General features: G+C 44.4%; 1 long non-coding RNA gene across 1 annotated transcript in view; it reads right to left on the bottom strand.

Moving 5' to 3' along the window:
* Positions 1-956: 956 nt before the first annotated feature.
* Positions 957-25,845, bottom strand: part of LOC138527303 (uncharacterized) — a 488,084-nt gene continuing 463,195 nt past the window's right edge. Inside the window, exon 4 of the long non-coding RNA XR_011283878.1 lies at positions 957-3,051. This is a non-coding gene — a long non-coding RNA (uncharacterized lncRNA). The remainder of the gene's footprint in view (positions 3,052-25,845) is intronic.

Here is a 25,845-nt window from a genome sequence, read left to right as displayed (position 1 = left end):
GGTTCCTTCTTGCTCTAGGCCCTAGAGAACACATCACACCTGCCCTCTGTGTCCTTCACTGGCTGCCGACCAGGTGTTGATCCACCTTAAAGGCAATTTGCATCACCCACAAAGCACTGCACAACACAGGACCAGAATATTTGCAACACAATCTCACACCCAACAGGCCCACCAGAAACCTGAGATCAGGCACAGCTCTCCTTGTCATCCCAGTCGCAAAATCAACCAGAATAAGGGGATTTTATTTCTCTGTCCAAGCTCCCACTATCTGGAACTCTATACGATTTAGCATTCATCGCATAGAGGATCACCTTGCTTTCTCAAAGGCTCTCAAACCCTGACTCTTCCCTTCTGCATCCTGACTGACCTAGTCCACCTCCTGGGTGAACGACCACCCCTGACAGGAAGGTGGGGCTGCCCAATGAGTCACCTGAGGAGACAAGAAGGTGGTACCTCGCCTGCGTGGATTCACTGGTACGTATAGCACTCCATCACAATGGAACATAGTGGCATCCCTACTGCGGCACAGCCACCCACCCGCATACATTAGCAATAATCACTACTCAAATTCTGAACACAGATCACCACTGCCATTAGAATGCAGCGGAGTCCCACAAAATAATGTGGTCCAGCTATGCACATAATCAGTCTCCTTGACTTGCCTACTCTCCTGACAGTCTATCACAGCACCCATCCACTATCCAGATTTCCATGGGTCGCTATCAGGGTCTTAGCAACCCCCAACCAACGTAGTGCTGCCTAGACACACACACACACATTCTAGAATGCCCCTTCAAATATCACATCTTGGACCTCGTTCCTCCAAGGGCGTTCCCCCCACAGAGCCTTGATGCCATACAAATGGCAGTAGCTGCTATACAAATATATAACATAACATATCATGACACCAAGAAGGTTAGTCAAGTCTTGGAATTGATCTTACAGGTTTATTTATCAAGCTATGAGGGGCTCAGACATATCCTCTTAAATATTTTTATAGAAATGAAAGACTGACCTTCCCCACATAACAGAAATTATAGCAATACATGAAGCAGTAGAAGGGATGGACCCTTTATACAGGATACAAAAATCCAAAGAGTGTCAGGACATTTTCTAATAATCATCCTTTCCCAACAACGTGATATTTACCTCAACGTTATTGAACTTGATATAATTATTCTGGGGATTGTTTTTCCTGATATACTGTGGTGAAGCAGAAGGTGGTCTCTTACAAATATGGGTCATGTTTAAGAGTTTTATTAAAATAAAAAGGATCAAAATGCCTAACTTGCCCTATTTCTGGGAGGGAAGTTCCCTACCTAACAGAACAAAAGCCAAGGATGGATGTTCGTCCAAAATTAAAGGTCTCTAGTCTTAATCCTATCCAACTAACTGGCCCTGCCACTTTAGAAAACTTCTAACGAGAGCCAGGGCACGGCCTTTAGGGAAGGCTTCTGCTGGGTCCAACATAGGGATTTTATGGTTTGTTCAAAGAAAGTTCTTCAAAGTTCTGTTAACACAACAGGATATCTTTCCCAGTCGGTGTATCAAGTTACGGGTTTCACTCTCCCCTTATAGCAAAGAAGTTCTCTTTTTGTGAAGATTCCCCTTCCCCTAGGATTTCTTGAAAACAAAAATACTTCTTGCTTTACCTCCTTCAAGGCATTGGAACTCCCTGTTAGTCTTGTAATCCTCAGACAGGTTGTTTTTCTTTCACACAAGGTTTTTTACACAGGGCGGCTGTCCACCCTTTTTTTTGTCTGAGTTCAAAATAACTTCTGTGGCTTTTTTGGCATCAATTTAAAGTGTTTATATTTCTTTCTTTCATATGATATTTGTACATTTGGGTTTCTAAGGCTCCCGTAACATAGATAGTTTCCCATCTGTTATTCACAGTATAATTACTTTTTCTAAGATCCCCTTTTTATAAGATTTTTCAATTTTCAGGTTTCTCAGTTTCCCGTAACCTTGATAGCTTTGCCATTGATTTCTCATAATGGTCTTGTTATTCTCAATCCCTGTTTCATAGGGTATTTGCGCATTCGGGTTTCTCCGGGTCCTGTAACCTTGATAGCTTTCCCAGCTTGTACTCGCAATATGCGTACCTTGCAACAATAGGCTATCTGTTGGGTTTCTCAGGCTGCCGGAACCTCGTCGACTGTCATAGCTTTAACTCAATGGGCCTCCTTACGAGTCCGGCGTTAACCGAGGCGGTAAAACCGCCTGGTTAACGCTGGACTCGTATTACCATTCCGCCTCTGTGATTCCCGGAATTACCGGGGCATTACAACCCCGGATTTCCGGGAATCACGGAGGCGGAATGGTGTAAATCCCCATTCCCATTGAGTCCTATGGGACTCGATGGAAATGGGGCTCATGGGCACACCGGCAGCATCTCGTAATGCTGCCGGTGTTTCCTCGTCCGCCTGCATGCGGGAGGTGTTAATCCCGCCAGGTCAGACCTGGCAGGAACATCACCTCCCGCCTGCAGGGGTCGGACTCAGGCGGTCCGTAAACAACGGTGGCGGCGTGTTTACCGCCACCGTTATTTCCGGACCGCCTGGGTCGTAATGAGGCCCAATGTCTCTGTTGGGTTTCTCAAACTCCCTTAACCTCGCCGTCTCTCCCCTTTGCTACTTGGCTTGGTAGCTCCGGTCTGACATATGAGGAGCTCCCTCAGGCAGTCTGGTCTCGGCGTCTTTTACAGGCCCACCAGAGGGTCTTCGTGCTCGAGCCACCAGATGAGACGGTTGTGTTTTCGTCTCTGCCTCTCCTCCGACCTAGGCTTCTCGGTTAGGTAGAAAGCCAACCCTCCTGCTTTCATCTAGTGCTTTTCTCACCATCCTTGCTGCCACAGGGTCCATGGCCCTGCGTGGCTCCGGCCATCCAGGATTTCCATTCTGTAGAGACTCGCCTCTGTGTAACAGTTCTCCTCCCTCGGTAGGAGTCTCTTCGCCTCACAATCTGTCCTCTTCTTATACAGGTCACAAGGATAAATGGAACAGTGTCCTTCTTCGTTGACGGTGGCGTTCAGGGGAGATCCAGCATTACCTGATGGTAAAAAGATAGAAGTGTCACTGTTTGGTGGTTTCAAAACAGGAGTATTCAAAACAGAAGTAACAACAGTCTTTCCAAGTATCATATATGCAGACAATGTATGCTGGACAGCCTCGCATATATTTTATAATAATTGTTACCATTACAACAAAATGTAAATTATTTTATTTCTTGAATGTTATTGACCTGTCAAAATGATGACCAATTATAAGAGAAATGCTAATTTAATGAATTGATGATTAAATATTTAACATATTCAGCCTCATTACAACTCAGGCGTTAAGGGTTAACGCTGTCGTTAACCCTTAACGCCTGATTCCGATTTTAACGGCTGCTTTTAGCAGCCGTTAAAATCCATGGCGCTAAACCGCCTTGGTGCTAATTACGCCACCGTAATTTACGGTGGCGTAATTAGCGCCTTCCCCACTCCCATTATGCCCTATGGGGCCAAAATGGGAATGGGGAAGGGTAAAATGGGAAATGGGGATTTACCGCCCCACTCACCTTGGAATAGGGCGGTAAATCCGCCATCCACCATGGTGTAAACATAGTTTACACCATGGTGGTAAAGTTGGCGTACTTACCGCCTGGGTCGTAATGACCCCCATTGAGAGTTAAAGAAGTGTTGTGAAAAGGTGATTCTCGCTAAGATTGCTGGAGACTGTGAAGACATCATGAAGAAGGACACAGACAACAGATTCAAACCTTAAAATTAACATTTTTATTAACTTAAATGTCAGGATGGAAAAGGCGTAACTTGCCTTATACTAAGGTAGGATTCCCCTACCTAAAGAAAACTAAGGAACCTCTGAGTCAAGAAGAATCTGTGTCCAAAACCTATACTTGTCCTCACAAATAATTCTACACAAAGTGTAGGGATACCAGCAGCCAAAAGAAAACAGTGTTTAACCCCCAAAACATAAAAAAAAATACGAATTTTAGATTTTTGAAGAGCCTTAGATCTAGTCACCCTGAGTTTCCCAGGGTCATCCAGACGTGGACCCCTTGCTCACTGTGCTCAGAGAGGCACAGCTCCATCTCACTGATGATGCCCAACAAGGCTGAAACACGTGTATGGGGTTGCTGTTGGTACTCTTGTTCAGAAGGGAATTGCCATAGCATTTCGGTGCTGGACTGCCCATGTGGGCGGGACAAAGACTGATATGCAAATGGATATTTCCCATCTGTGAAAGGTATAGTGAGCTAGAGTGTGGCAGCCGACTCTAGAGTGGGGACCATCCCAAAGAACAGGCCATTTTTGCCTTGTTCATTCTCATAGAGGGGCGCCCATGACTAATTTTTGATTTTTAACCCCCAAAGTTCTATGCTACTTCCAGCTCGCAGCTTCTGTTCAACCCTCTTCCCCAAGCGTCAACATGGTTATATAACAAAGTCTCAAAATTATCCTTTGAAAACCATGGAAAAAAGGAAATAGTTTGAATTATGACCTGGGGTTTTCTTCCCTGAGCTTAAAGCTGCTCGCCAACAAAAGCATTGGGGTTCCCTTCAGCCAGTTCAAAATACTTTGCACTGTCAGCACTGGGGCTCCCTTCCCCAAGTTCAGAGTAGTTCACAATGTAAGCACTGAGGTTCCCTTCCCCAAGTTCAGAGTAGTTCACAATGTAAGCACTGAGGTTCCCTTCCCCAAGTTCAGAATAGTTCACGGTGTAAGTTATGGGGTTCTCTTCCCCAAGTTCAGGAGACTTCACATTTAAGCACTGGGGTTCCCTTCAAGTTCACAGCAGTTCACAATGTAAGCTCTGGGGTTCCCTTCCCCAAGTTCAGAATAGTTCACAGTGTACGTACTGGTGTTCCTTTCCCCAAGTTCAGGAGAGTTCACAATGTAAGCACATTCCCTTCGCCAAGTTCAGAATAATTCACAATGGAATGACTGTTTGCCTGTAGTACTTCAATTATAGTTGCAGTTGGTTTTATCCTCTTCACTGTGTTCAATGGGGTTCCCCTCCCCATCTTTTTTTCACTCTGATATTTAGGGAAAAGCCATCTACTTTGTTTTGATTCAATTTGAAGTTTAAGGAGGTTAAGTATTTTATAAAGTTGAGCCATGAAGATTTTCACCATTGAAATGTTTGTTTTCCCAGAGCGGAACCATGCAACACTGCTTCTCCTCTTTCTTTAAAATGCATGGTCCCTTTAACAGTTTATATAATGGTTAATTTCAATGAGCAGTTCAAATGAAGATTTTCGAGAACGTGTTCTGTTCTATTCAGATCCACGCAACCACTCTGCTACAATATATTTGTTCACAATTACTGGAGAATGGTTCACAGTGCTTGCGGTTAGTTTCACACCGCGTTTCCTGACTTCTAAAACTCACTGGCTTCCTCTCAAGGCTTTCGGCATACCGTGCTGAACTTGCTTCGATTTGGTTGTCTCCAGGGTTCTTTCCTCTGCCCGCAAGACATTCCTGCGCCACGGGAGAAAGAGCACTCTGCTTCTTTATTAGAAGGCCGGCCATCCAGCATGCCCTTTTCCAATGCCATGCATTTGCGGCAGAGAACTCCTGTTTTCGCACCATCCCGGTTCAGATCGCTAGCTCTTGCCACCTCTGGTATTCTGACTCTTGTTACACTGCAGCTCTGCATCCAACGGCTCCCAGCAGTGTCTCGCCTTTCTCTCCCTCTCTCTGCTCTTTTGGTTTCACAGCTTTTATACACATGTGGTTTGTGAATGAGCTGCAGGTGTGAGCCCTCTCTTTCAATTGCCAGACTGTAGTTAGGCAATAATAATAGTGAGACGTGCCTGATCTTGATAATGGTATTCCTTTTAGGCTCTCTTCCTCATCTCAGCACCAGAGTGGTGTAGTTGCATGCTAGTGTGTATGACTCCTAGTTGCCTCTTCCTCGTCTCAGTACACACTTGATTGAGACAAAATAAGGGAAGCTGGTTTACAATATCCCATAAAGGTTGGAGAATGACTGGGTGGGCTGTCATTAGGAAAAGGGGGTTATCATGTCTTGCCCAAGGGCCCGCCACTCCCAGTCCCCAAGGACCCTCCACGCAGGTGATCCTCCCTCTCTTGTCCACCCCGAGGGACAGGATCCAAAGGCACATGGCCTCCCCCAGCCCACCTGCACAGAGGTTTCGAGGAGAATAGAAGTGAGAATACCCCCAGGTTTCTCATAGGACACAGTGATTTATTTCACTGTGAATTCTAAGTTAATACCCATACATTGTTGAGGCTCGAGAACAGGTCCATTGCCCCATGCACCAGAAATACTTGATTTATTTTGTATACATTTAGATATAACAATGAGTGCACCTGATACAACTGGTTCACCCTTGCCACGTTGGTCATCATGTTTAAGAGCCTCATCTCCATTACTGCAGGGTAGTCCAGTTTCAACCCCATTCCAGTCCACTATGTTGTCAAGTAAAGTGTGTACGAAATTGGCTTTAGATAAGTCTTCCTCATCACGCTCCTCTTATCAAGTCTGGATCAGTATTGAGTTGTTGCTACTAAGGGGACTGGTCTACCATGGGAGTAGGCAGGGTCACCAGCGATACAATTGAAGTGCCTGGAGTCCACAAAATTGCAGGTGCTTTTGGGGACATGAAGTCTTTCATTGCATCTGAAGGCCTCTACTTAACGAAGGTGCGTTAAAGAATTGCTTCTGGAGATACTCTCAGTATGTCTAGGGTAAGCGTGCCAAGGGCTCAAGAGAAATAAATACCCATCCCTGGCCTCAGACGTTAAGGCATCTCTCACACTGCAGTGCAAGGCCTCAGAAAAGAGAATCCTGCCAGGAAGGAGATCAGAGGTAGGCATCACCAACAATACTAGAGGCAGATGCCTGACTAGAATGTGTGTGAAATAGAAATCAGGCTCTTCCAAAATGGCTGAGTGGAATCAGGGAGCTCAAATCGAAGATCATCTGCTCAAAGTTGCAGAGGGTAATATGTTCCAGGATTGATGCATACATAACTATTGGAAAATCATCCAAAAACAATGGTCAAGGAACTGATATAAATCAAGTGGCTGAAAGTACACTTGGCAAAGACATTTTTATTACACCAGTAGCTGTTTAAATCTATTAACTCCATGCAGATTGCTTAGAAATAAAACTGGCAGGCCAAAGCATGGTGTTATTGCTTGATAGAGTACCTCAATGAGATTCCGAGATCCCAAGAAGGTGTGTTGTGGATGGAGGGGCAGGTAGTTGGTGGGAATGACCATAGGCATTAGCATGGCCATGCGCAGTGAATATTGGTGGGCAAATAACCAAACAACAACCACAAGCTATGTGTGCCCCCTCATACACCATTTCCCTTCTGACTGTACTCCAATGAAATAGTTTCAGCTTATAGATGGCGCTAAAGCAACACTTAATAGCCAACACTAAAACATCAATGAGGAAGGTACTAAGGGAAGAAAAAGGTCCCAAACACAAACATTCAAATCAATTTGAAAGTAGAAGTGTCAGAACAAACTGCAACTCTGCTAGAAGACTCTGACCAGTCTACATGGAGAGAGAGAAAGAACTAAAGCACACAAGGTGAGGAGTGTTTGAGGGGGGTTGTTTATGCAGACAGGCACAGCGGTTTCTGCACATTGGCTTCAATTTTACTTACACTATGTGAGAAATGCTGTTCACTTGGTACCAAGGGTATGGAAATGCATGAGTCGTGGGTGTCAGGGCATGCAGGTAAAAAACATAATTTCTCTTTTGCAGCAGTGTGTAGCTTTGTGTTCCTTGTGCCAGTGGGGAATATCTCACGAGAAGCTCCTGAAGTCTGCCTTCGCTGGCTGCACCTCGAACTGGTGGCAGAGTCAGCACAAGTTAATTAAACGCAGCCTTGTGTAGCTGTGTGTTCCCGGTGACAGACGTCAGGGCTAAACCAAACCCTGCAGTGATGAGTTTCAATATCACACTCCTATCCTGATAAATTAAGAATGAATTTGAGAAGCCATGTTAAAGTTGGCAAGACTGACTTAGAAGCAGGAGAAAACTCCCTCCCCCAGTTGGGAACGGAACAATTAAGAACAAAACATGACTTTGTGCCAAATCGCAGATCAAGTCTGATATTAACTCTAATGCAGCTGCCAGACCTACCTTGGAGGACCCCTTTGTGGGAAAAAACAGTTTGGATTTTACACTGAATGCTCCACCATGCAAAGCAAAATAGGGGAATTCTTCCAACATAACAACGTGGGAAAGACTGATGTTCTGGCTTTAATTCCAGATCAAACACCTAGGGAGCAGAAGGTGAAAATGACGATCCGTGGAGACCAGTTCACTGAGAAAATGGAGATGAGACCAGGGTGCCTTATATAGACACTTTGTTGAATTCTCTGTCCAACACCGGGACCTTTTTTCGATAACCCTATGGAAGATCAGATACAGATTGAACGGGATCAAACGTACTATTCAAATTTGACGGACTACTCAAACCCCCACAGATACGAAATGGCTGCCCTGGCCCTTGAGCACTAAATGATGTCCTAACCTTCCTGGTGAAAGTCTATGACATACTCAAGGAGGAAACTAGGAAAAATTCAGAGCAATTGACCACCCTTGTTACAATTGTGTGGTTGGTACAGAGACAGGAGGAAATAAAGTCCCTTCCCAAAAATGAAGGCTGGCTCTGGAAATCAGACTGAAAAATGTATTTCCAGGAACTCTCTCAGCACACATTTTAAAAACAACTCTGAACAGAAGGCTTGTGAGGGTCCACAATGCCCTTTGGGAGCGTAGCCTCGATGACCATTCGTTAGCAACTCCTCTGGACTTGCCCCAACACGGGAAGAATATCCACCGCATTCTAGCCCAAGTAGCAGAGGGAAAAGTGAATCCCTGTGGGCGGTTGTGATGGGGGCTAATTCCTCCCTCTTTGACACGGCCCCGGACACGGCAACTATTGAAGAATTCTTACAGTTGGGGGGAGATAAAGGAAGACTGTGGCTTGGTGATTACGATTGATGATTCCGCAGGTACCCCATCACCCAGATAGGTGAAAGGCCCAAGAAAAAGAAGGCTAAAAAACAAAACTGGCAAATGACCCCGAAGCAGGATCCGGCAGTTAGGAAACCAAAAAATCAAAGATCCTAGAAAATAAACGGCAGCAGCGCGAGGAGTTTTGGCAAGTCCTTAATGATCTCTCAGGAAAACCATTCCCCTAAAGGAAAAGCCCTACCTAAAGAGGTTTTGAAAATGGCTCTGATTTTCTGTAAGCAAGGCCTGGCGAGAATGACCATTCTCCAGACAGAAAGGGCTTCGCAATATTCATTAAATGACATTGAAGGAAGAGGGTTCTATTATATTATATTATAAGTAATCCATCCCCTGGGGGTCCGTCTTCGCAACTAGCCAACTGTGTGAGTCCACTCCACCTAGACTTAGTCGGAAGGCTGTCGCAAGAAACACCCGGGACGCTAAAAAAAGATCCATTGCCACCCTTAAAGGCATACTCTAGTAAAACATTTTATTGTCCATGTTTTTTTAAGGCTAAGTGGCTCGATTTTAGAAAACTTTCCTATGGACCTTACCCGAGTTTTCGTCCATTAAACGCACGCGAAAACAAGCACCTGGGAGCCGCCATTTTCTGATAATCCTATCTTTTCCCCGATCGCCCTGGCGGACCTGCTTTTGCGGCACTAAATCAATTCCCCCGCCCCTGAGCCTGACATTATCAAAACATTCATATTCCCCGCCTCTCCCTGTGTCGTTACTGTGCTGCGTAGGCAAACGTGCCCAGTCGTCTTCTGCGCGACTCCACACAGAACCCGGAAACCAACACAGATCAACTCACAACACAGCGCGCCACAATTCGGAATATGAAACTGTACTTTACAATGAAACAGCAACACGGTACATTTGGTAAAGTACATTTATTTGGCATCAAATGTTTAGAGAATATTCATATGAACTCCGGAAGACATTTATTTTCTTTTATCTGTATCCACAATAACTGTTCCGTTTCATCTTGGGTCATGCGCTGTTCCATTATGGCACACAGGGTGTTCATTTTCGTAAAAAGAATCACTTTGGAAGCACGGTGAACCACAAGGCTGTTCCATCAACTAGGCACTAGTCCAGCCTAAAGGTTGGTATGTTGCTTCTAGCCACTAGTACAGCGTAAGGGCATGTGGGCCCTTGGCGATCGTCCCATAATATGGTGATCGTGCTCCAGTTGTTGACACGAAGCTGCAGGTGTCTGCTGAAGAATCCGTCCGCCGGTGTCTCAAACAGGTGGCAGTTGCAGAACGGGATCAAATACCTGTTAAGAAAACAAATAAATGATAATTAGTCTCACTAGCCGAACTTCATTAATATTACTGATTTCATTCATTACGGCCGATCAGAAACTATTTGCTTGCAAGGGTAGTTCAATGGAGTATGTTCTTCTCTAACATAAATGCGAAAAGTAACGAGATAAATCTAGGGCAACACACAATGATAAACGACACTCTACATGCATGAGGAATGATATGATATATGATATGCCATTTCTAAAGCGCGTATACTCAAGGGTATAGTGATACTGAGTGTCAAGTGTATACTGATCGCGCATGGGGATGGGCTGTACAAGGATAGTTGAATACAAATTAAATAATAGGGCCAGCTGGTGGCAAGTGCAAGGTAAATGCCGGGACAAGGGGCTGAAGGATACAGAGACAGTCCCGTAGTGCAGGGAAAAGTGGCTGGGCCAAGGAGCGAGATCGGTGACACCAGTGAACCTGCATGCCCATGTGCCCACTACGAACAGTTTTAACATCTTTTGCAGTCTTCATTCATTCATTTATTCATGCATCCATTCACTAAATCTTCATTCCGGTATAAAAGCGTGTAAAGATTTACTTACATTATATTTGAAATTTCCATTGTGTCTCTTCGTAATGCAGTCTGTAAAACGGACCGTGCTCTTGACAATGATTTTTCGTATACTGACCTAAAACTGAAAGTCGGTCTAGTTTCTGAATTTTCTGCCTTATCGTCTCTTACGTTATTGCGCATTCCCTTCAAATGTAGTTCTTTCGGCATGGTCCCTGTCTCAAGGTCAAAAAACAATAGACCCTTATACTTCCAGTGCGACTTGTGGGCCTCATCTGCGCACTGTCCTTCGCATTCTTTATTTGCAACATCACGTAGTATAGGCATCTGTGAGAACTTCAAGTTTAGAATCCGTCTATGTAGTGCGCCTCAATGTGCAAATGCGAACTGGCTTCTCTCCCAAATGCCACGGCCTGCTTGGCTGGCGCGTTCTAAGTGCCCCAATTTTGTCCCCGTTGTCTGCGAGCTTTGCAGCCCAAATTGAGACATTTAATTTTTGGCGGAAGGTCAGGGAAAGCATAAAGTACCACAGGAGTTGAGTTAAAAGTGAGATTTATTGTTTGTTTGTTTTATTTTTTGCAATACGCAAGCCTCCCCTCCGTTAACAGTGCGCAGCATTTACATTTACATGAGATGAGACATGAGAAAAATATATACATACACATATGTGAGGTGAATAGAGAGAATTCAAAGATGACACCCAGCTCCTTCGCCACCCATGATGGTGAAGTTGGGGGTTAGGTTTACTGGTACACTGTACAATAACATTTATTTACAAAAATACAATCCTATTGCAATTATTTAAACCGCGATTTGTACTTTACAATCAGCTGTGCATCGGGTGGGCATGGCACAGTCGCAATGTTTGGTGGCAATGGATCACTGCTCTGTACAGAAACGTCCAAAATTCCATATCTGTGCTTCTCTAACACAGCAACAATAAGGCCTTTCACAAAGTCGAACTGCATTTCATCATAGACTGGTTTGATCACCCATTGCTTACTTCGTTTTGAAAACACCTTGGTGTAGCGAGGCATCCTTACTTTGCCCCTAGTCCTAGATTGTTCACGTCCGACATTGCTGTTATGGGCCAAGACGGCTAGTAGAGTGCGATGTTTCATGCCCCGAAAGCTAAAAAGCAAGCGCTTTGGCCTGTACTTTAGGCACATATTGTGGAACACCTCCAAATCTCCTGTGTGACAGAATTCTGTCAGTCCTCTCAAATCTCTTGATAGAGTTTTGTCGAAAAAAAATCTTCTCAATGGCTTTGTGTGTCGGTGATGATGGAATCAACCACTTCTTCTTCCGTGCCTCCTCTGGGGACAAAGGGCCATGTTCACATTGGTGGAAATGTTCATTTGCTGTCCAGCGGTGAACGTTGGTACAGTGGTGCATCAGTGACCACCATTTTCCTAGTAGTATTTCCAGTGACCCCTCGCAAGTTTTTGAGCTCCACCAAAGATGGTTGGTGATAGAATGTGACCACTGCAAAATACTTTCAAAACCTTTTTTTTTTCCTGCAGCCGAGATTTTCTTATTGATAGATTTAGCAAGATGCCATACGTCAAATTGATGTTTAATATGTGGGAACTGCTCTCTCATTGTCTTGGCAATTGAAACGTGTCTATCCGTGGCTATGAGCTCGATGTCCATCCCCCTCGATTGTAGATCTTGCACTGATTTTATAAATCCTAGTTTCTCCATGGCCACTGAGGATGTACATTGTGTTACCTGCACGACCACCAAACTCACAATTTTCTTACTATCCATGTCCTGAAAGTGGTAGGTGCAGTACTTGGCAGAAAACCCAGGACTATCGCACTGTCCATCGCCGGCTAGCCTGAATCGTTTGCCTTCGAATGTACTTGCTAGAGACAATTGTTCAATTCTCCAAGCATCACTAATGGCCGGAAACAGATAATCATGTTGGTATGTGTAGTACAGCGCACTAGAAATGAAATGGAGTCCCACAAACTGAAAGAAAGCCTCTAACTTTCTAAAACTGGAGCCACTAAAAAGTGATGCAGCTGCACACAGTAGATTGCCTGCTGGCAGTTTCCCCAGCATCGGTTGTGCAGACCATGAGAACCTATGATTTAATCTACAGGCGGCATTTATTTTGACGTTAGTGCCTTTCATTTTACGAGTCACATTAATCAATGGCTTCCCACATACTTTCCCTCTAACGAAATGCACACATTTCAGCATACTTATAATTTCCATCAAGCAACTGTCGAATACAATGTATTTGCTCTCTTTCATTAGACTGTCATCCTGCGTCAACGTTGTTTCAGCTGTTGACGCTGTGGAGATGTCAACACATTGGAAAGTATTATCGCTGCTATCAAGTATTGTTGCATCTATGGATGCTGCGGCTGGTTCATTCTCTCTCATTTCAACATCTGCTAATTCAACATTGATGGGAGAACACAACAATGTCGACATGTTTTTTGGTGGCAATTCTTTGGCTGGTGTAGATTGTGTAAATTGATCTGCAACTACTTCAGAGCTATCTCCAATACATTCAATAACATCTTCTTGTAGTGGTCCGGTCGCACAGTAGCTATGGTCCAATGCAACTTTGCTGTAGTCTCCAATCAGAGCTAATTCATGTTCTGGCCATTGGACATGAGCATCTCGAGCCTGAACACGCCTCGCCTCAATTAATAGTTCCTCCATAGGGTACATGGTCTGGCAAGCCACATCTCTCATTCGCTTCACTGTCTGTGTGTGTATAGTTCTGACGCCCACGGGTAACTGGAGGAGAGATTGGAACAGGGATGTTCAGTTTAAACACAAGATGGAGTGTAGTAGAATTGACTAGAAAAAAACATAAAATAGTCCCCATCACAAAACATTTTTTAAAGTTATTAACTGTTTGTAACTAACCTTTTTTTGTTTTTTTTCTTTGCAACTTTTTTGACTCGACCTTCAACATCTGCACGCTGTAGCTCCGATTCGTTTCCGCATGTCCTCCCTTCCTCTTGCGCTGCAACGAGTATATTTTCTGTATCCGCATAGACAGCAAGGAATGAGGCTCCATCGTTTCCCTGAAACATAGTACTTTCATTACTATGTATCAAAATATTGTTAGCATAAAACACGTGAGGACGAACACACAGGTACATCTCAATAGCCAAATACGATTTAAACATTGTGTGCAACAATCAAACGACAAGTATTCGACCAGTGATGATCTATTTCGATGGAACTGTCAGTATCCATACCTCCGGCTCTGCATGGACAGCCATGAATGGTTGTATTGGAGAGGAGGCATCCGCATCTCCCTGAAACACAATACTTGCATTAGTACGCTTTTCAATATTGGAAACATAACACACACTTGGGGTCGAACGCACAGGTACATATAAAGAGATAACCGCGAAAGATGCATTGTCCAAAAGAATCAAGGAAAATCCAAATATGATCACATTTCATCGACTTATTTCAACGATTCCTTTACATCTGCATCATCTAAATGAGATGTTGTGATTGGGGTGGAAGCTCCGTCGTCTCCCTGAAACACAGCACTTGGATTAGTATGGTTTTCAATATTGGAAACATAACACACACTTGGGGTCGAACGCACAGGTACATATAAAGAGATAACCGCGAAAGATGCATTGTCCAAAAGAATCAAGGAAAATCCAAATATGATCACTTTTCATCGACTTATTTCAACGATCCCTTTACATCTGCATCATCTCAATGAGATGTTGTGATTGGGGTGGAAGCTCCGTTGTCTCCCTGAAACACAGCACTTGGATTAGTATGGTTTTCAATATTGGAAACATAACACACACTTGGGGTCGAACGCACAGGTACATATAAATAGATAACCGTGAAAGATGCATTGTCCAAAAGAATCAAGGAAAATCCAAATATGATCACATTTCATCGACTTATTTCAACGATCCCTTTACATCTGCATCATCTCAATGAGATGTTGTGATTGGGGTGGAAGCTCCGTCGTCTCCCTGAAACACAGCACTTGCGTTTATAGGGAAGAAAGTATAGCAAATGGAATCACGTTATATGATCACGCATGATGGAGCTGTCAGTATCCATACCTCGTGCTGCTGAAGAATATCTATGGATGTTGCAAATGTAGTGCGCACTTCCGAAAGCTGTTGCGCCGATTCGTATACTTGAATGTCAGGCTCTGCAACAAGTGTAGGGGTTGACGCTCCATCGACTGCCTGAAACATAGTACTTGCATTAGTGAGGATTACTATTGTGAAAACATAACATACACCTGGGGTCGACAGCACAGGTACATATCAACGGCTAACCACGAATGAAACATTGTGTAGAACAATCAAACGACAAGAATTCCAGCTCTGATGATGACGCTCGATGGAGCGGTCAGTATCCATACCTTCTGCTGGTGAGGAACATCTAGAAACGTTGTAGATGTGGCGGACGCTTCAGCATCTCCCTGAAAGACAGTACTTGCATTAGTATGGATAACACTAATTATAACTGAAAACAAACACCAGTGGACGATAACTAAGGTGTATATCAATTGGAAAGCAGTAACCAAACATTCGGTAAAATAATTACACGATAGAATAAAACTATTACTTGACATGCATAAAACAAGTATGTAGCGGATTAGCCTAATAAGATTACCTGATACGCGCTAGAAGTGGTTGATAACTGCGACCACGTCAAGGATGTAGACTGTTCTTGCTTCAGATTCAAGGGATAGTCAAGAAGTTGTAAAGGTCAATTAATGATTGATAATGAAATGCCAATATTAAAAATAGCCATGTAAGCCGACAGAATACTTGAAAAATGCTCAATACAGCACAGTTCCCTGTCCCCATATATATATACATTGCGTTTGTGGGTTATGAAATCGAAAAAGAATATATTGATAAATGTCATTATTCAAAAAACTATACACTCATATCAATATCGAAATTATTACAAGGGATAGAACACCTACAATATCAATTAATCCATTTGGCTACCTACACACTACCGCAAGGCCTAAAGCTAAATCCGGACACTTGACTCACCGGTGGCGGAATGTGGACGAATAGAGTGGGAATAGCGTTTTCGAGCAATTTCCGTGTCGTTCGCCGTTTATTCTTCTTTGTTACCCAAGATGTTGTGTACATGTCCAAGGAAAAGTGCCGGCTGCAGATGCGGTATCGATCGCCCCTCTTGTCCTCTAAGACTTGTTGGACTCTACTCTCCAGCTCATCCAGTGGATATCCGCAATGTCTGACCCATTCTCTTATTCGATCGACAGTTTTCGGGAATACATGCATTGTAGTTCCTTCAGATTTCGCATGGGTCTTCGAAGGGCAACCGCTAATCGAACAGGCAGGCATTGTTGATAAATCTGAAAAGTAAATATCGACATTATTATACAATGTTCAAGAATAAAGATTTGATACAAAAGTAAATGAATCATACAATGATCAATGCAAGGTTTGTTTTGGTCGCAGGAACTGTACCAGTTCATTATGTGCAGCTTAGTATTTGCATAAATTGCAGAAATGTATAAATGATGAGACTAAAATCTGAACATGTGACTCATCCCTTGGATGTTCTGTATTGCACGAGAAGGAAACATGCTTACATCATAGACTGGATCCCCTAAGGATGCAATTCGATGACAATAGACACAGATGAAAATAAATGGATCTATTGATAGCGTAGCAATGGAAACTATAGTCAATAGCAATGAGACCAATGAACATAGCACTATTGTGTACTCTACTCGCAAATAGATAGAAATTTAAAAATCTGCGAAATATGACTAGGATACATGGCCTTACCTTGACCAACAAACAGTCGGATTCAGCAAGCAGAGCAGTATGTTGCAGGAGAATAGGTGGGTGGCCACAGGTAACACACTGATGGGTTTGCTCTAAGCGGTCACAGAAGTTCACGGATAGCACGACGACGACCAGATTAGCGTAGATCTCGGTGGTTGCCAGGTAAAACGTTCAGGAGTTGACTTGCAAAGCACAAAGATGTTCTCATGAGACATATCAAGTGGTTTATAAAGTATTTGGAACAGGGGTGTGTTTGTGAATGAATGACGTATGTATGTCGTGGTTTTAGGGGGGCGGCCTGCTTGAAGGGGAGGCCTGGCTGGAGACACGGGTTCTGAGGAGGCCATGTAAGCGATGGCCCCTGGGCATGGGATACCTTTTGAAGTGTACATGCTGTTTGGCATCTTGGCTGTTTGCGCCCGTCACAGCCCCCCATGCCAGCGCTCATCCCCGGGTGCGAACCGCCTTTGATAAAGGGGGTGGGATGGATGGGACTGGGGCGTGCAGATAAGGCACAGGAAGACTGCTGAATGGAGACACACTTATGTGGATTGCAGGGGGGCGGCCTGCTTCAAGGGGAGGCCTGGCTGGAGACACGGGGTCTGAGGAGGCCATGTGACCGATGGCCCCTTGGCGTGGGACACCTTTTGAAGTGTACATGTTGTTTGGCACCTTGGCCTTTCGCGCCCCGGACAGCCCCCCCCCCATGCCAGCGAGCATCCACCGGCGCGAACCGCCTTTATATCAATATACAGTATATCGCCTTTATATGAATGATAGTATATCGTTGCTTATCAATAACAAATGCCACATACCGCAGATTCTTGTGAGCCCAGACCCACACTTCAACCAGTGTATTATAGTGGCCAAGACCCGAAGGTGTGTATAATCCAATGGTAATTGATAGTATAGATATATGTGATTCATTTAAAAAATCGAGACAAACGTGGTTAAAATAAATGTGGTGTTTTATTTTGTATCTTATTTTCATGACACAAAAATACAAGACTTTAAAGATTATACAGGTCAGGTTGCAGCACAGCGAGAGAAAATCCCCTGTACTGACCGCTGTCACTCGGGAACGTTTCTCTAATGGCACGAACGGCACAGGCGGGTATCACTCTTCGAACGCGGTGTCCAAGCCTCCCGTGAAGCCACCATGTATAGGAACGATAGGCCACCAGCCTGTACCACCTGTGAAAAGGAATGAAACAAACTGTTTTTAAATGACCCAGAGAGAGGAATGGAATCGAAAATCGGCTGCTGTGTGTTGTTAAACGGTCTGTTTATACTTATTGAGGAAAGAGGCGTCCTGCCATTTCCATGGCGACACGTCATTAGCTGAAGCGCAGCGAATGTTGACACGAGACGTGCTTTGGCATTGGGAAATGGGCGGTACGAGTCTGCTGATGACAGGCTCAGGGGCGGGGGAATTGATTTAGTGCCGCAAAAGCAGGTCCGCCAGGGCGATCGGGGAAAAGATAGGATTATCAGAAAATGGCGGCTCCCAGGTGCTTGTTTTCGCGTGCGTTTAATGGACGAAAACTCGGGTAAGGTCCATAGGAAAGTTTTCTAAAATCGAGCCACTTAGCCTTAAAAAAACATGGCCGACCCATAGGGACAATAACATTTTTTACTAGAGTATGCCTTTAAGCAAGACCACAATGGAACTTGTAAAGGGTGGAATGGAACAAGGGGGGGGGGTTGGAGGACTCTATGGTTTCACTAACTGGAGGTAGGGGGGGAAGAGTACGCAAGAAATCCTGTACTGTGGGGCTCTATAATGGTATCGGCCATTAACCTGGAAAATACCTGCATGGGTGGTAACAGTAAACTGTTGGAGTTTGATTCCCTACAGAAGCCTTCCATGAGCAGTTTGGCCAATTTAATAGCATCCTTCCCAAGTGATCAAGACAATGTGGGAATAAGCACCTCCTGTAGGGTCCAGGAGGTTTGCTCCACCTGTGAGGGGACCAGGGCTGATAACTTGGACCCCCTGTACTGAAACCTCAAGGCAACAGGGGGGGGGGTCTTACCTCAGACAGGAGAGCAACGGGGTCCCGAACTCCAGGAAAAATGACCCAGAACTAATAGATCCGAAGTCTTGGTGCTTGTACATGATATTCCTAGTCTTGAAAAGATGGTCCCTAATGACACTCATAGAATCGAGTTTAGCAATTTAGAAAGGTGGGCTGTTGTGTGTCTAACTGTGAACTCCTGGTTAGTTAAAGAGGGCATTCATTCCGCAATCAATCAAATCCACCAGAGAGGCTTTGACGTGCACAATAGGGCATCTCTGCCTGGGCTCTCCTTGCGGAAGGCCACTTGCAGTCCTCAGAGGTATTAACATTTCCAATCAAATGATCTAGGCAGCTCTAACGGGGGAGACCCTCTGGGTGAAGCAGGGAGGGGGAGCCCCTAAATGACCCGGCAATAAGAAACAGTGAGTGGCGTTGGCTTCTCCAGCCCCAGGAATACCTGACGGGTCCTCAAGAGCTCAGGTCTGATTTTTAGCATCTGCTCTTGGAACACCCGGGGGTTCCAGCACTTGCTCAACCCTGAAGAAAGTTGTAATTCCTTAAGAGGATACGGCCTGGTGATCCTGCAAGAGATGTTTTTCAATAGAAAGGTTTTATGGATGCTACTTAACCCTCCAAAAACTAGCTGTACTGGTGCCAGTTGGACGTCCCAAGAGTGGCCTCTTGATAGGATTTCAAAAAGAGCTACTCGTCTCTCTGTTAACACTAGATGATACACCTTATGACGTATTAACGGTGCATGCTTTTATGAAGGTAGAAGAAGAGTATAATAAATGTATATTGCAGTTATGCTGATAGGCCTTTAAAGATCCCAAAGGAACATATTGACGTGATCGTGATGGAATGGAGGGAAAAACAGCCATTAGTCTTGATAATAATTACAGGTGATTTTAACACAAACTGCCTGGACCCCAGATCTTACTCAGAATATCAATAAGGCTAAAACAAAAATATCCCTCAGGACTATAAAGGGAAAACATGGTGGGACTTCTTTGAACGGTGGAACATGACAGTGCTTCGTCTTGGGAGGATCGCTCAGGGGCAGCACACTCACCTTAGAAGCAATGACGACACAGAGCAACACAGGTTCGATCCCCAGGTCCGTGCTTAGAAACCTCTGGGTATTAAGTGCGTTTTAAATAACCTATCAAATCCTAGAGCCACACAAGGAGGGGGCCATAGGCATATGTGGTTCAGTGAAAATAAGGCTACTATGATTGATTTTGTTTTCCTCTGGGAGGAACTTGTCACTAAAGAATACAAATACGCAACATCCAACCGTTTTCCGAGTGACCACTGTTGGTGTTGTTATCAATGCCCAGGCAAGCTCCTTCCTCTTTAAATCTGTAAAGAAAATGTGCGGTGTAACTGTCATGCTGGGTAAAAACAAAGTCATTTGAGCGGAGAACGATACAAGGAAATTCAACAACGGAGTAGAGGGCTAAATCCAGGACGATAGGAGAGCCATACAGGATGGTAGGGATCTAGTAAAATTTTTTCAAGCTTCCATAGAAAACTCTCTATGGCCGAGGAACAACATAACTGACTATAAAAGGTTAGACTACAACTCCACTATCCAACAATGCAAAAGAGACTATAGAAGTGGATTAAAAAAGCTCATAAGAGCAGGTAGGTTTGGCTCTCAGTACGAAGTGGCATGGAAAAAATTGAAACAGGCATATAAAAACAAAATTAAATCCTTGCAAGCTGTGTCCTCCCAAAAAGAAAGTGAAAGCATGATCTCTACTATATCCTGTTTCATTTTTCTTTCTTTATTACTTTTATGGGACTTCGTTTTGGTCCTCAGTTTTTCCTTACATACAATGACAAAAAAACTTCAAAACTCGACGGACATCTTGAAGGAAAACATAACATAAAACTGTTCCTCGGTTTTTAGAAAATCAGTTGGAGCAGAATAAAACTCCTACTATATATAGTGCACACAAAGCAGAATATTAAAGGTTAAATGTTTCCTACGTGCATACAACATAAAAAGATCAATGGAGCATCACAAACATGTATTGGTGTATGATGTAATCTGTTTGTCCAGGCTGGAATTTTGTTCGAACCTGTGTTCCTAATTTTAGTCTGGGGCCCAAATAAATAGTGGGTCAGAGTGACCGGACCTTTATACTTCGCAACTGGTGTGGGTCACCTGACCAAATCTTGGTCAACGTCACTTATAATTAGTGTAAAGTGAGGACAGAGAGTGGTTGTCTTTGTCTTGGACGTTTCGGCAGTTCATGATTTAGTCCGCCTTCATCTGGACCTTAAGACTGTGTGACTCCTAGAATGGGAAAATCAAACATTATGGTTACTGTTTGCACAGAGGTGGGGGTGCTGAGAAAACATAAAACATATTGTACACATGTGGAGGGAAGGAGGAGTATCCCAAAAGAGGACTGACCTGGAGAGAAAAATAAGCTTTTGTCCACTGGTTGGTCAGAGGTGTGTTATACTTGTGGCATCGTTCAGGGGAGGAGGCATCTACTGCATTAGAGACGGCTGCAATGCACGGTGCATAGTGTGTGAGAAAGCCTGTGCAGGCTTAATGGTATGATTCACACAAACCAGTTGAAGAGAAGAATGGTGAATATATGTGCCGTTAGTATTTAAGGAGATGCAGGATAAGTGATGTCCTGGAGTGGGGGCTCAAGTGTTGAATGGGTTTGTATTTTTTGTATTTTATTTATTTGTATAGCGCACAAGGCCCAAAGGCAACCAGGCGCATTATTTAGTTACAGGCAAGTTACATGCAGACACAATATTTATCTTAAGGTATACAAGATATACATAGTTACAGATACAGTATTTACGAAAAACTATACAAAGTATACATAATACATAAGTTAAATGACGGTGTGTAGTTTACAAAGGCTTGAGCAATAGGTAAAGTCAAGCTAAGAAGCAAAGGCAGGCTAAAATGCTGGGATGAATGTTCCAATCAGGTCATGCCTAGTCAAGGGTGGACAGCCAGGCTTTGGCTATACGCTTGAAGGCAGGGAACGAAGGTTCAGCTCTGAGTAGGTTGGGTAGAGTGTTCCACAGTTTAGCTACAAGGACTGGGAAACTACGGCCTCCAGATTTTTGGAGGTTGAAGCGAGGGATAACAAGGCAATTGGCGTGTGCGCTTCTAAGAGTTCTTGCAGCTGACTGAGTTGTGAACCTGTTAGAGAGGTAACTAGGAGCTTGGTTCGCGATACTTTTGTGTGTAAGTGTCAGCGCTTTAAGGGAGATTCTTTGGGTAACTGAAAAACAGCTGAGGTTTCGTCTGTGTTCTGAGATGTGTGAAGTCCTAGGGATGTTAAGGGCCGCTCTAATAGCATTATTTTGGGTAATTTGGAGTTTTCTAATATTGCATTGGTTGGTGCCTGGATAGAGGGCATTGCAATAGTCAATTTTAGATGGGACCAAGGTCCTTGCTAGGTTGGTGCAGTTGGCTGGTGACAAAAAGGGGCGGCAGGCTGTGATGAGCTTGCATGTGTAGGATGCTGTTGAGACGACTGCATTGTTTTGTCTAGTTAAGGAGAGTGTGGAATCAAGGTACATACCTAGAGTCTTAGTGTCCTTGGGCACTTTGATGGAGTTACCATCGATAGTGAAGGACTTGAATGAGGGGTCAAGATTACTGAGTTTATTGGGCGAGCCTAGGATGAGGAGCTCAGTTTTCTCGTCGTTTAAACATAGTTTGTGCTGCGCCATCCAGGCTTGGTTGAGTTGGTAAATGGTGTTAATAGCTAGGGAATCAGTTTTGTAGTTGCCTGTAATGGGAATAAGTATTTGGGTGTCGTCAGCGTAATTAGTGTAAGTGACGCCGATGCGGTCCAATATGTCAAATAGAGGTTTTGTGAAGACATTGTAAAGTGTCGGGGACACACATGATCCTTGGTTGGGGGAGACCACATGTGACAGGGGACGGTTCTGCAGTGGCGGAAGGGGAGAAGACCCTCATGGATCTGTTATCCAGGAAGGAGGTAATCCAGGCTGTGGCTTTCTCAGAGAAGTTGGCTGCAGTTTTGAGGTGGTGGCAGAGAATTTGATGATTGACTAGGTCGAATGCTGCGGAGAGGTCTAATAAGAGTAGGAGCGCCAGTTTTCCATTGTCTTTTAGATCTTCTATTTGCGTTTTTAGGTCTAACAAGGCAGTTTCAGTACCGTGGCGAGGGCGAAAGTCCGATTGCCTTAGACCCAGGATGTTGGTCTAAGGTAATCTTGGATCTGCAGATATGCCACTCGATCAAGAATTTATAAATGAAATGGCATGATGGGCCTGTAATTGGTAGGAATATTAGCGTCCAAGGTAGGTTTTTTCAGAAGAGGAATAACCCAGGCATCCTTAAGGTTATCCGGGACGATCCCCGTCCTGAAGGAGGAGTTAATAAGTGTGGTGATGAAGGGTGCCAAGTTGTGAGAGGCCTCCTTGATAATGGTGGCGGGGCAGGCGTCTCCATGACAATTAGAGGGCTTAAGGGTGTTGATGATGCGTTCAACTTCAGAGGTGGAGAGGGGGACAAAGACATAGACCCACAAGTCAGAGTAATAAAGCATGCATGGCCATGTGTGAGAATCAAAATCACTTTCGAACATAGAATTGAAAGGGTAGCATATGTGAAAGTCCAAATCAGTTGTTCAACAGTACCTGGAAAGTATCATGTGTCCTGGTACCAATCGGGCCGCCAATCAGAGTCTGGGACCGTCTGCGAGGAGTAGGGAAAAGGGCATCCAGTGTTTGGGGAGATTGTTGAGCTTGGCAGGGCTGTGCTATGTGGGTGGCATGGTCCGCTGTTGGCTTGTGCTAGTTTCTGCAAGAGATTGATAATGTGATCTAGTATGGCTGCCAGCGGTATTTCAGTGGGGTCTGCTGGCGAGATCAATAGAGTTATATGTAGGGGGGGGCAGGAGGGGTTGTGTCTTACCTGAGTCGCAGTTTGCGTGAGTTTTCAGTTTGCCTGCGGTGACACGCCAAAGTCATCCGTGTCTACGAGGGACTGCAAGTACTCAACACTGAAGCGTTGCCATGGTAGCTATTTCAAACATAGCACACGTACTGCGATTCCCTCCAGTTTCATGTTATCTGCAGGGACTCCTGGTCTTCGGAAAAGGACCTCTTTGCGGGCACACTCTCTGCTCTCTCCGGCACAGTATTACTGGTGAGTACTTTGTGGAGACATGTGCTCGCAGCCATGCGCTGGTAGCCCGTCCTCCTCTCTGTCAAGTGTGTAAGTATGGAGATCTCACGGTGCCTATAAAAAGGAAGCCGTCCACCACAGAAATCATATGCCGAGTCCAAACTTTGGACCTGGAGTCTAAAATATAGGTTCCTTCATCAGGGTCTGGTGCATTTTGGATGTGAAAGTTTGCCTTTCTCTGAGGGGGTAGCATGTGTCAAGCTGCTGTAGCCTCTGTCGCAGTTTATGCTATAAAATGTTTATGGCCATTGCAGGTGAGCTTTTTCATTTCTTAATTTTTTTTCAGGATCACCTGCGTCTAGGTCACCTCAAGGAGGAAAAAAAAAGATCAAGCGGTTGACTTTGAGTGTGCACTCACTCTATAAGCAACTTGGTGTGCAACATATTAACACACATGGGCCTTTATTACAAGTTTGCCGGTCTCCTGCCAATAATTCTGGTGGGATACCACCAAACTGCCCCTACCCTTACCAGCGCCTGTTATCCCGATATTAGCAGGATTGTCTAAGTGCCGGCAACGGCAGTAAATCCCCATTCCGGGGAGTCCCATAGGAATCCATGGAGGGGATTTCTGGAATTACTGCCACCGGTAATGCTGGCAATTCCTGCATTTATTTGCTAGTAGGGGCCTTATTTACCTCTAGCTCCAGGCTGGATGTTAATCAGTGCCCCACCGGCAAACTTGTGTTTTGCCGGTCCAGTAAAATTGCTGGTGCCGGAATTAGCAGCAATTTTACTGCCATTTTTTTCAGCCTGTCAAAACTATAAGGACCCCCATGGTCTTAGGGAGACATAGGAGCTTAGGAAGAGTGTTTTCTAAAAACATAACTACGAGTAGGAATATAGTGCACAGAATATTGCATGCAAATATTCAGCACCAATGCCGTAGAAAGCCTGGTGAACCATACACATGGATTTAAACATAATCCTAGCCTCCACCGGGAGCCAATTGAGTTGTCTCAGTAGAGGGGACATATGTGTACCAAATGATGGGTGAAGAACCGAGCTTGCTGCTGCATTTTGAAGAAGTTGCAGCCGCCAGAGCAAGTACAGGGGCTGACCTATATAGAGTGAGTTGCAATAATCAACTCCACTTAAAATCAGGGCAGCAACCACAGGTGTACGGCAAGCAGTAGGAATGAATTGCCTACTGCCCACATCGACCTCTGTAAGCAGTCTTTTTGGACCATAAGATCAGCGACACAGACGCTGTCAAACGATTCATTACATGGCAAGTTAGTGTATTGGAATTTCTGTCCTGTGAATGCATGAGTGGTGGGGCTGCACCAAAGTGGACCAAATGTGCAAAGCGTCAGGGAGCCAGAAAATCTTCATCATGTGTCTGAATTTCTCTGCAATGTCCTGCAAAAACCAAACAATCACTTAAGTTTCAATAGGTAATGGTTGCTGCACACTGTTCCTGAAAGCAGTGTTCTTCAAACTGTGGTGCTGGTTCAATTGGGGGAACCGGACGGATGTTCAGGTGGGCGCAAGGCTCTTTAAAAAGGGGTTACAGTGACTGCTTTAATAGAAAATATAAACAGTTCTAGATTGTGGAGGGCCTAGAAACAATATTTGTACCCCAGGGAAAGGGGACGGGGGGGGCCTAAAAGTTAGAATTTATTTATTTATTTGTGTTTGTATAGCGCACTTACAGCCCAGAGCCATCGAGGCGCTGTTACAAGAATTTTTGGACGAAATTTTGATTAAGCAGTATACCAAGTGGTCTCTTAGTTACAGGAACATTAGTCATAGCATGATTACATATAGAGCAGGTGCATACATAGGTTTTACAGCGCTGAGATGCTTGCATCAGTAATCATCTACACCAGAAATGAATACAAAAAGCTTAGTTTTGATTGCTTTGCAGAATGCTTGGTGGGACTCAATCAATCTAAGGTGAGAAGGAAGGGCATTCCAATGTGAAGCAGCCATAGTGGGAAAGCTCGAACCCCCAGCACGGACCCTTCGTGTC

The sequence above is a fragment of the Ambystoma mexicanum genome, chromosome 14, assembly GCF_040938575.1.
Source record: "Ambystoma mexicanum isolate Mex_15411 chromosome 14, UKY_AmexF1_1, whole genome shotgun sequence".
NCBI classification, from domain to species: domain Eukaryota; kingdom Metazoa; phylum Chordata; class Amphibia; order Caudata; family Ambystomatidae; genus Ambystoma; species Ambystoma mexicanum.
The sequence above is the reverse complement of the archived record's forward strand: the minus strand, read 5'-3'. Positions and strand labels throughout refer to the sequence as shown.